The following is a 12,404-nucleotide window of genomic DNA, read 5'->3' on the forward strand; positions in this document are numbered from 1 at the left end:
CCCATCTCACCTTTCCTACTAGTGCATGCCTGACACTGTGAAGCCTGGATTACTACAAGTCTCATGAAGCAGATCACAAATCTGGGAACACAGGGCTTGAAAAACCGAATGTCTTCTGATCAGAACCTTCATCCTGGCCTGATAGGGAGAACACCAGTTTGCAGGTTCTCCCACTTTTTTCTGAACTACACAGCAGCCCCTGCATCCTAGCTCTGATTACACAGCATCTGAGTGATGTGAATCATACAGTCAGGGTTTATTCACTGTCACATGTCAAGAGCACACCTACGTTTGTCACTTGACGTATCTACATCTTCACCCAGAGCAAGAGGGAGAATGCCAGGTTAGGTAGTAGCTGGAAGGTCCCATGGGAACTGGTCAGGTCTCTGGGCAACTCTACAATGAGCAGTTGGGATCCAAATAAGACCAGCTGTCTCTCTCTGACATCCCTGACAGAGCCATTGCCCTCTGCCCTGTTACAGAGCTTGACACTGGCTGCTCAGCCACAGTATGAGATGCATTCTTTCAGCCAAAACTCTGGTAGAACAAGAACATTTCAGCACCTGCATGTACCAGCCTCCAAAAAGAATGGCATCATGTCACCTCTCCTCTTAATCTAGTTATATATATGCTGTGCTTACAGACAGTGGCCTCATCTTGCTCCGCTTTACCAAAACAAATAGCGATAGCAGACATTTGACAGCTGTTTCTACAGATGGCATAGCTAAATTTTATTATTTTTTATGTTTGACTTCAAGAGAGAAATATAATTTAATTGCACCAGTATTTGCAAGGCAGCTTTAATTCATTTTATAAAATAAGCAGAGTGAAAAATCTTTTTCCTAATTTATATCTGTAGATCATTCTTTATTTTTCACCCTTATTCCTCCTCGGTTGCTTGCTACGTTTTTTTTTTCATTCTCGTGTTGGATTCAAGTGTAGCTTTTCTCCATTTGTCATATTTTCACAGTTCTGTATGCCATCAAGTCAAACTTCAAGTAGATATCAATCAGGTGATCGCTGTCTATATTGTCTGGGCACTGAATGGAAGTAACTACAAGGGCAATGAGTACAAATATATAAGAATAACATTCACATTACATTCATTCTGCTGTTTGTAGGACAACTTCCTTCCTAAATTTCCTAGAAGACATATATTTAAAAGTAAAATAAACAAAACCTCTAATTACATCTGGTTTATGAAAAAAGCTAATGCTAAGAATGGGAAAACACAAGAATGAAGGGACATAGAGGAAGAGGTTTTGGATTAAATGCTGTCTCAGAATTGTGAACAAAGGAGCCATTTCCTGCTGTTTCATTTCTGTTTTGTTCAAGGACGTGGGGCTCCATTTACCTTCTTTGTAAATAAAGCAGGGCTGCAGTAAGGAAATACAGGGCTCCAATATTTGCTTTTCTTTTTTTTTTGTCTCCTAAATGAAACAGTCTACAAGACATTTAAGATTGGCTTACAGTGCAAGTCAGGGAGGGATAATAGTTCTGTGAAGTGAAATGATCCCGACATTGCACAGACCCGGTGTATGTACAGTATCTCAGTTCTCTGTATCCGTTTATTTTATACGTGTCGACTCATCAGAGTCTGACAAGGCTGGAGCTGAGTTTCCATTCCCTCCCGTTTTACCCTCCCAAGACTGACAGCCTTGTTAAAGGGAACAGGATGCTTAAGCATCCTCCCACCCCCCTGGCCCTTCCTTGTGCTCACTCTCTCTCCTACCCTTCGCCACGTGTTGCACCTTCTAAGTACTCCTGTCATACAGTGGCATCCAAATTGCAATAGTGGCTTTGAAACAAGAAGTGCAAGTAGCTGAGAAACTTTGGGTTCACTTTCTTTCCCTCCTGATTTTGAATTGCCAAAGTATGTTGGTCTTTCTTTGTCGGATTTATTTCTTCTATCTAATACAAGAAGCCTGATAGATGGTCATCTATCTCCTGGTCAAACTTTAAAATGCAGAATCCCAGATCACAGGATTCATGACAAAGATTTGGCAGTGCTGGTATCTGCTTTAGTGCACTTACTCTAAGATTTCTGGGCTGTCTTTTCTTGAGTTACCAAAGAGCTCTCGTGACTTCCAGTATGGAGTCCTTTACCCTTATTGTGATGGAGACGATTTCAGATGCCAAGAAAGAATATTGTATGGATTGAATGCGTCGTGACTCGCTCCAAAAACGAGTCATAGGTTGTTTTGCTTTCCAAGTTAGTCTCAGTAACCATACCCAAATTTCCAGCTCTGAAATGTTGATGTCCCCACTCCTCAGGTTTCAGGCACCCCTTGCCTGACACTGTCCAGTGTCTGAAGTGTTAAAAAGTTTCCTTTATTGAACATTATTTTCATTCTGTCTTCAACATTCCCCTTCCCACACCCCCTTAGGATTTCATAACCTCCATGCTCTATTTTGGCTAGTGATGTCAGAGGCAGAGCAGTTACCATGGAGAAAGGGACAGACTCTATTGAGACGGACACAAACATAGCCTTAGTCTACAGCAAACTTGTGATTCATCAGCCAAATTACGTGCCATCATTAATGGCCTGCAAAAGGGGTCATCAATAATTTTTCATTGTAATGTACTCAGTGGTGGAGAAGTTTATTAAAACCTCCATGAAAGGCTGGCTAATGTTTACATCAGAAGAAGCCACAACACATGTTATTAATGAATAAGTGGAACAATATCAGGCACCATCTCAAGATTGGTTACTAGAACAAGGCTGTAGGAACCCAGCTAGGGGGCTGGAGCTTTCCACTGAAAGAAAACAAAATTAGTCATTGCATACTAGGATCAATGTTGCAATGATGCACAGACAATGCAAAGAGCTCCTTAAATGGTGAGTAAAGAGCAAACCCAATGGTGCTAGCTTGTACAAAGGGCATCTCCATGAGGATGCACTGATTCATTTCAAAATATTTCTTGTTTTTATTTCTGTTGCTTTGTTCATTTCTAATATTTGGTTCATTATTTTGGTTTTGGTATCATGTGAAACATTTCATTCCCATGTGACCCTCTTTTTTGACCCTCTTTTTTTTTTCAACACTGCTTAAAGCTCTCTCTCTTCCATCACTCTTGGAACATTTTCTGAAGCTGAAAGCTCCACAGTTGCCTCCACTTGCATGCGGGGCTGTAGGAATATCATTTGGCTCCAGTATACTGTGACATCCAAGTAAGAGCTTAAGACCACCTTGAAAATCCTGTATGTTACCTGAACTTGGGAAAAACACTTCAGAAACACCACAAAACATTTTCTTGGTAGTAGAATTTAGGACTGACATGCTCTGCAAAACTATCCAATGAAAATAACTTTGCATGTTTATTTTTCCTTAGGAATGCAATATTCTAATTTACAAATATGAATAACAAAGTTTGGAGTTATTTTCTCTCTCTGTTTCCTTGATGTTTAGGAGACTATGATACCGCTCAGGCTGCTGAGTGGTAGTTTAGCCTGGAATATTTATCACCGTAGCAATAAAGAGTTTAAGTTGGAACACTAAATTCAGTCCACAATCACAAACACATGCAAAACTGCATCCAATCCACTCTCTTATAATTTTACAGTGTTTCCAAGTATAAAACTGTAGCTATGAGGGGTGCTCCAAAAGTAATGCTTTCTATTTTAATATGTCTGCCCATGATGTCAGAGGAGGTTGGTGGTGGTACTGCAGTAAAGGATGAACCTTCCCATCAATATCCTGTTCCATGTTGTTGCCTTACAACAGATGGCAGCAGAGGAGCAGTCTGACAAAATGGTACGTGGCGTGAAAGTGCGTAGGAAACTAAGGTGTGCCAGTGAATTACTTCTTGTAAGAAAAAAAATGGTGGCCACTGACATTCACTGACACTTGCTGAATGTTTATGGAGACCAAAAAGTGGATGTGCACACAGTGAGGGGGAAGTGCTGTGCTTCAGCAGTGGTGACAGTGATGTGAAAGGAGAAGTTCAAGCTGCAGCCCTTAATGGGTAAAGTGATGTGCAGTGTCTTTTGGGATAGGAAAGGAGCAATCCTTCTGGATTTCCTGGAACCCGGACAGACCATCAACTACGACCACTGCTCTATGGCCTTGACTAAGCAGAAGGCTTGAACTTGCAGAGTCAGGCTGGAGAAGAAACGGCCTTTTTCTTTCAACCTGGTAACACCAGGCCTTTTGCCACTTCTTTGAAGACCATGCAGCACATTGCCAGTCTTGGCTGGACTGACCTACCACAATTTGGATCTGACTTTTTTCTGATTGGGCCAATGAAAGATGGGCTGTGTGGGCTGTGTTTTTCCTAGCAATGATGCTGTCATATCAGCTGTGAAACAGTGGGTCATCTCCACCGGTGCAAATTTTTATGAGCAGGGCATGCAGGCTCTTGGTCATAGCTAGTGAAAATGACAGCTAATGGTTGCAACTACATTGAAAAGCAGTGTTCTGTGGCTGAGAATTTTGTCTATCAAATAGCATTATCGCACTCTCTGTATCTGTTGTAGTTTCCATAGAAATAAATAGGAAACGTTACCTACTGAGTGACCAACATAAAATGACAGCATTAAGTAATCTCTGAATCTTGGCAAAAAGTGTTCACTGTTGCACAGGGAAGCTTCTTGCTGAGGTGATGTGGAATCTTTAGCTGGGTTCTCCAGTGATTATCTGGTTATCCAGAACCATTTCTCAGCTCAGGAATCCTGATAACCGTTGATTTTTGGCAGGGTTCTCCTTGTGCAAGAGCACTCATGCTGTATTCTGCATTTTCTTTGTGCATGCAAAGCTGTCCACTGGAAGAAGAGAAGGAAAGCTGTGTCTTGTGTTTGCAACACTATAGCTGTTGACACAACCTTATTCTCACAGCTGCTCTGCTGACACAAATAATGTGAATCTGCTTTGAGAATCCCAACTCTCAACTGCATTGGATGCATATAAGTGTGGGTCTGCTAAGAGGTGTTTTCACCTTGCAGCTCACTTCTGTGAATATAACCAGCTTTAACAGTTTGTGTAGCTTTAGCTAGTAATTGCTCTCACGCCTTCAGGGTGTAGGATCTCAGAGAGCACTGATCTGTGACTACGGCTGTTCTGAGACTGTAGTCTGAGCAATGCCATTTCTAAAGCCAGAGTAAATGCAGTGCACCAGCAAAAAGGACTGGGAACTGCTGTCTGGAGGCTGCTACAACACCAGCATTGATTTCAGAACATTTTCTAGACTGTTAAACTCCATTTAATTGTTCATATTTGCATCTTTTAAAATCTTTGAGATTTATGTTTGAAAACATTAATTTACAGGGTCAGTTGTGATGTTAACTACCCCTCTGCTAAATCATCCTTTCTGCAGTCCGGTAACACATCCCTTTTCCCTGAAGGTTTCAGCTCCTCTCAGTTGGACTTTTCCACCATGGAACAGGGAGTCTTGCTCAGACAAGAAAGAGAGATTGCAACCTTCAGAAAAACACTCTACCCAGCTACGTTAAGAAATGAAAACAAAAAAAAAAAAAGAAGAAAGAAGAAAGAAGGGAAAGACTCCTCACTGTGCTGCAGTGCTCACGGAATGTCTTGTTCTTTCTGAGGTCTACGTGGGAAGCTTAAAATGAATTAGTTTGTTTTATGGATTTTAACTCTGCAGTCAAACAACTCCACGTATAACAAATTCGTGGAATGGGGGATCCTGCCACAAATCTGAAGCTCAAAGAAAAGAAGAAACGCAGTTTTTCTCTCCTAGTTTCCCTGTTCTTTCCTTTCCTCACCTCCTATCTCCCAGCTAAGGGAGGTATTCTGTGGAGTGCTTTTCATTAAGAAAACCCATTTGTTTGATGGCTGGAACTCAGGAAAGCAGGAGTAAACACTCCCCATGAAACACCAACGTAGATTTATTTAAGGATGGGAGTTTGCAATGACCAAAACAACATCTTGTACTCAAAACTCACTTATATAACCAGGCTGAGAGCACCCAGAGACTCTGAGAGTTGTTTTTAGACCAAGAAATGTTTTGTTCAGTTATCTGGGCTATCCTGGGAAGACTCTGCTAAGAGGATGCTGTTACCAAAGAGTGTCCTAGGTGAGCCTTCCTGGAATGGCCTTCTGCCCAAGCTGAGGAACATCTGGGACACAGAATGGCGAAACCATTATGAAAACCCATCTGAATTTTCCTTTAAAATACTCCAGGGATATTCTCTTTTCTTCCTGCCAAGATGGATGGCTGTTTTCAGCAATTTTCATTCCTGGTCTTGGTGGAAAACATAAAACTAAAAACTATATATATATATATATATATATATATATTAATTTGGAGATCCCAACATTCTTCTTTTCTCTATGATAAAGCAAAGATTGGAAACATGGAGATTTGAAGAAAAAACCCCCACCAAACAGGCACTTGTAAAAATTTCAGGCACATTTGTCATTTTCTGGCTGGGGTCACCCACCAGCATTGCGAAGGCCCCTGCCTGTGCCCCCTGCATCCCATTTGTACTGAAATCCACCCTCTTCACAGTTAGACATCACTGCCTGAAAGCCTCTCAGGGCAATGGTTCCCAAGGCAATAAATTCAGAGTTGCCCTCAAAAAGAATCATCTGAATGTGGCCACTGCTGTGTATCACAGCCTACAAATTGGCTCTGGCAAATCAAGTAAGACTGACCTTTTTCTGAGTCATTTATTCTAGTATAGCTGTCATTGCTTGTTCTACTCGGCTGTACTCCAGGTCCATCTTGATGGTCGAGGCACTTAGCAATAAAGCTTCCCTCCTCTTGTGTAATGTCAGGTGTTCCTAGATGTTAACTTCATCACACACCTCTGCCTCTTTCTTCTATGTTCTGCAAGTCCTTCCAAATGTCAAAAGCTGTAGTGCCACCACCTCTGTGCAGCAACTGTGCTTTTGAGCTTGGGGCTGGATGCAGACCTGTCTCAAGAGATGCTGGCCTTCCCCTCTTTTGGGAGAACAGCTCAGCTGAAACAAGTTACTGGAATCCCCATGTTACCACTGTGACTCACATTGTCCATTAGTACACAGTAGCATAGAAGGCACAGATCACTGCATTGCCAAACTAGAGGTCTTGTAGCAAGGTGGGGGTGGGTCTCTTCTCCCACGTAATTAGTGATAGGACAGGAGGGAATGCCTGTAAGTTTTACCAGGAGAGGTTCAAGTTGGATATTAGGAACAATTTCTTCTCAGAAAGAGCGGTGCTGCAGTGGCACGGGCTGCCCAGGGACATGGTGCAGTCACTGTCTCTGGAGGTGACTGTGGATATGGCCATGTGGATATGGCACGTGTGGATAGACATGGATGGTGAGCATGATGGGGATGAGCAGATGGACGTATTTGATGATCTTAGGGGTCTTATCCAACCTCCACAATTCTATGAGTCTATCAAGCAGGAGTACAGACCCAGCTCTTCTGGGGCCCATATAGTCTCCGCCTCAGTTGAAAGGAGTTATTCTGCATCTATCCCCATTAGCTCATAGTTATTACAGCCTACCTTGCTGGAGGAGAGGAAATGTCCAGGAGGAGATCATATCTCCTTGTAACCAGAGTGTTGTGTTTTTAAGGACTACATGTCCCAGTGGCATCAAGGAGACCAGGGACAAAGCATGCTGTTCAGGGGTGTGTTTACTATGGTGTGTGCTGGTCTTTTTCCTAACTTGGCCAAGCATGAAGCTGGCCAGCAGCTAGCATCTGTTTACTGTGAGTGTGCAGCAATATTTCTTATAATGTTTGCAAGCTGTGTTTGGCCCCAGCCCAACTCTGCTCACATTGCTCTAACACTGCTTGTGTTTTCTGTTTTTCCCTCCCAACCCAAACCCTACCAGCTACCTTCTCCAACTCCAGTGGGATCTGTGACCCATAGCTACAAATCTTCCTGCTTGCACTGTGTTCTGCTGTCACTCCTTGAACCACCAATCATCCTGCAGCAACCCTACAGCAGCCCAATGGTACATGCTAACGACACCTGCCTTCATCTGCTCAACCTGCCTCACTCCTCGTTAACAACTTGCACTGACTGTTTCCTCCAGTGTAGCCTTGTTCTTGTCCTCTTATATACCACCTTTTCCTCTGATATCTCCATCAAAACCCAATCAATGAACCAGTGCACCAGGAGACGTAGTGAACCACATAGTCAAGCAACATTTCCTTACTGCAGAAAACTTATATCCAGGTCCCATGAAGAACTCCTGGAGGCAATGGCACCTCTTTGGAAGAATCCAAAGAGTCCATATCACTGAGCTTGGTCCTGCAAAGCAAGCTCTGCCACTGCCGATCAGGTTCATTCTGAGCAGCGAAGTATTAGCAAAGCAATGCCCATGAGGATCCACTGGGATTTCTGCTCCATTCCCATCTATCCAGCTTTATTTGCCTCCCTTAATCCAGGGAAAACACTAACATGAAACTAACCTTCACTTCTTATCTGAGAGACACATTCCTTCAAAGCTTCTACTGCTGGGGCATGGTGATCTCAAGCCACGACGTACACCATCTACTTTTATTCTCTGTCCTTTGTGTGATGTCTGTGATGTTCCTATACAAACCCATTCCATGTCAAATAACAAAAAGCAGTGGGCAGAATCACGGGCAGGGTGACATTTTCATTTCAGTAAATGGCGTTTACCAGAAATAGGCTTTTCCTTTTTGCTTCTATAGATTATAAAGAGGTTTCTGTCCCTCTAACTCCATAAAGTTGGGNATTTTACCCTTATTCTACAAAATAAACCTCCTGAATGGGATTGCTGCTGGCTTGAGCATAAGCAAGTGCTCTTGTAAACTGGCATAAACACAAGTGTGCTTATGGTTATGGATTTTATACAGTTTTTATGGTGTAATTTTGGAATTAGTCTCCAGGAAAACTGCCACAGACATCAGACAAGCTCAAATCAAGGGCTCCATTTCAAGTAAATATTTAAAGTGACCTCACATCCTTTCCATTTCTTCTCCTACACTTCCTTGGAGCCCGTCTTCATCCGCCCGGTGATCACCATAACTTTCTGCCCATTTTCATGGCTCTGTGTAAAAAGTAGATAAGAAGCAGGAACTAGGCAGGGCAGGTACTGCTGGGAGGATGCTCAGTGCACTGCGGCATGGCAGGCATGGTTCTGCCCATCCAGACACATACCCATAGGGCATGCACATGAGGTTTGAAGCTCACAGCCCCATGGTCCCAAATTGCAAAAGGCACTGCTGCAAAGAAAGACTTGGCATATGCCAAGGCCGAGAGGAAAAAAAGGAAGATGTAGGGACTGGTGGCTGGGGTGGTGGAGCTGAGCACAGTGTAGCTTTACGCAGCAGTCGGCATTCCTCTGCTCCTCTCCTCAGAGCCAGCTGCCTGTTTTGTCTGAAACCAATCTCTCATTTGAGCTACACGAAAACAAGCACTGAGGAGCCCCTATTGTAAATACCATACAGAAATACAAAGGAGAGGGCCCAGGGCAAAAAATATTTCCATAATAAAACTGTCATGGGGGAAAGGGCCTTTGTAACACCAAGTAATTAAGTTAAGAACAGAGATGTCCTTTCCAAAATGCTTGACATAAACTGTCTCCTTAATGCTGTAGTTGGAAAAGAGCAGTCTGGGTTGAGATGAGCATATGGACCGGGGGAGTGGGAATCTCAGTGTGGTATCCTGGGGAAGAGAGCCCAGGAGACGCTTACATTGGGTATGTGGCTTGAGCTCCTGCCAAGGAGCACTGAAATCCCTGCTCCCCTCTGTGCCTCCCTGTGCTTCTTCCATAGTCTCTTCAAATGAGATGCCTCCTGCACAGCCTGCAACTTGCAGCAGCCAGCACTGGACCACCCAATGAGGAGACTAACACAGATAAAGCAGAAGCTCAGATGATGCAAGGCAAGGCGGGTTGGGCAATAGAAGCATGATTGCCAGTTGGCAAGGGAAAGCAAGAAGACTTCACTGATGATAGTGCAACATGACCTCTGAACAGTGGCCCAGCCTGGGGTGGGAAGTCCTGATGGTGTAGTGCTCTGTGCATGCACCCAATACAAGCTGGCATGCTGTTGGTCACTCTGCATCTGGTGAGTCCTCAGCTGAGCTGTTTTCCTGCCATCAGTAGAGGACTGACTCTGCCAAAGACATTTTCCCTGCTTGGAGACCTGTCCCCACACCCAGCTTTTGGTAAGGGTCTTCCAACAAGGAATTAAATGCAGTGTCAGGGTCCCAAGTTGTTCCTTGGTTAGATGGTAAGAATCATAGTCATAGTCATAGGATGGCTGGAGTTGGAGAACCCCCCTTTTTCTGTGAATCATTAAGATTTAAACTTCTCAGAACTGGACCAGTGGCTAGTCCACATCATAGCAGCCCTTACTGGGTTCTGCATCATGTAGATCTTTTTCTACATGTTATTTTACCAAAGTACTCTCTCCCCGAGACAGTGAAGAACAGCAAGAGGTCACTGAAATCCTGTTTCCCTCTCTACTCCTGCTCTCCACAGCCTCCCAGGCCAGAGAGCCATACCAAGTAGAAGCCAAATGTCATGACATTCAGGCCTCTCTAGGAGGAATGGAGATGAACTCAAGATCTGGGTGGTCTCCCTGATTTGCAAAAGTTCATGTGCCTTCTCTGGGTTTATGAAAAGAGTCCATTTGTGGGCAGTAGAATAGAGACTAGACTACTTATTCCTCTTCCTCACTGCAGTTAGGGGAAGAAACTTACCTGATGGTGAAAAATCATATTTGGTTCAGCTCTCAGAGAGAGTGAAGCAGGTTGTGGCCCCTGAAACCCTCACATGGTAGGTAGTTCATGGCTCAGAGGCAAGGCATGGATTTTTGTGAGACTAGGAAGAGGATCCATGCTTTTGAACAAATCACCTGCTGGCCTTTGCTCAGACGCTGTGGGATAAAAGTGCACCAAATGAAATAACAGATAAAACACAGACATGGAAACCAAGACAACCAAGAACTATGGACTTCAGGTGACAGAAATAACCTCAACAGATCAATACCAGACGAGGCAGCACAGCAAAGCCTGCAATCTCAAATAGTCCTGTCGGATTGAGAGGCGAAGTTTCTCCCATTTCAGAAGCGATAGAGTCAGTCACACGCCAGGTATAAAATACAAGCACCAGACACTTGGCATTGTGCAGCTACCTGACAAAGGCACTAAGTTAGTTGGGCTCACTTGAAGCACAGCCTTTTTATATTTTCAAAACACCAAGTTCCATGCAAGTATTCAGGCTGCCATGGCAACATGGTACATTTGTTCCTGAGTGTCATTTTCCATCACAATTGGCTTCCCCCCCCCTAGAACTTTGCCCAACTTCAAAACTTTGGTTGCTGAGGCAACATCTCCCCTTGAAGGGAATCAATTGGCTGTGCCCATCTGTGCCAAGACAAGGGCTGTTCTTTGAAGACCAGCAATCTATAGAAGGGGAGGATGTGTTAGGGAAGCTAAAATATATCAGGAAAGCAGGGTGAGAGGAAGGAACGGTGCTGTGAAGTGGCTCTGGAGGGGCAACACACGCCTCCGCAGGAGGCAGGTGGGATGGGCTCTGAGTGGGAGGCTCCAGGCTTAGCACAGGCGAGATAATGTGCCGCATTACGTCAGTGGGAATATGAAATGAGGCCTTGGTGTGGCAATGCTTTGCCTTCCACATATCCCTTCAGGTACTCATGGAGATGCATAGTCCTCACAAGACCTCCAGGAGGAAGGAATTTGTCACTGGGTTGGTTTGGCACAAGAAGTGACTGAGGCGGGGAGAGCTTGAATGAACTGCTAAAGGTCATGCAGTGAATTAGTGGCTCATATAGGAAGAAGCCCCCGGAGGTGCTGTGTTTCATTTGTAAGATCACCATTCCTCTGATATTTAGCTTGTGCTTAAATAGAAACCAGATTTGCCTTCTGCGGAGAAGCACTGCAATCACTTTTTCTCCAGCTAACACATTACAGTCCTCACCTCTGCTATTTGTCAGTGTCTTTGGCCTGAAATGCACTGAAGCAGGGAGCCCGCTTTCTGGACAGCCCTGATCCACACTCTTCCTGAAATTAACACACAAGTAGTGCAGGAGGCCCTGGAGGGGGGTGGTGTATTACTTCAGCAAGGGTTCTCCAAAGCCCTTGTTCTTGCCCATGAGCCAGTGTCTTTCTCAACCTGGAGATGCACACAGTGGATGCTGCTGAAAAGCAAACCTGATGAGTACGTTAAGGACTAGGTTTGATACCAGCTCCTACTTGTCCAGAGGGCATCACTGATTCATTGGGTTCACTTGCCACATCTCCACTTTGCAGACCGTGTCTCAGTGCCCCAGTTCCAGACCAATGATAACTCTGATGCTTGTGTATGGGTCACTAGAGATTAGGTTTTGATTTCTTTCCATTTCAGCAATTCATAGCTAACTGAATAAGCGGAGTCAGATACAAGCCTGCTGCCTGTATCACCACCTGCCTGTTCTGAATCTGGGTCATTTTGGCATTTAAAAACACAAACAGC

General features: G+C 44.1%; 1 long non-coding RNA gene across 1 annotated transcript; it reads left to right on the plus strand.

The window, feature by feature from the left end:
* Positions 1-2,460: 2,460 nt before the first annotated feature.
* LOC116653498 lies at positions 2,461-10,135 on the plus strand. The gene is made up of 2 exons (XR_004307477.1): positions 2,461-2,840; positions 9,700-10,135. It is a non-coding gene; the product is annotated as an uncharacterized LOC116653498 (long non-coding RNA).
* Positions 10,136-12,404: the final 2,269 nt, after the last annotated feature.

This window comes from Coturnix japonica, chromosome 1, assembly GCF_001577835.2.
Source record: "Coturnix japonica isolate 7356 chromosome 1, Coturnix japonica 2.1, whole genome shotgun sequence".
Taxonomy (NCBI): domain Eukaryota; kingdom Metazoa; phylum Chordata; class Aves; order Galliformes; family Phasianidae; genus Coturnix; species Coturnix japonica.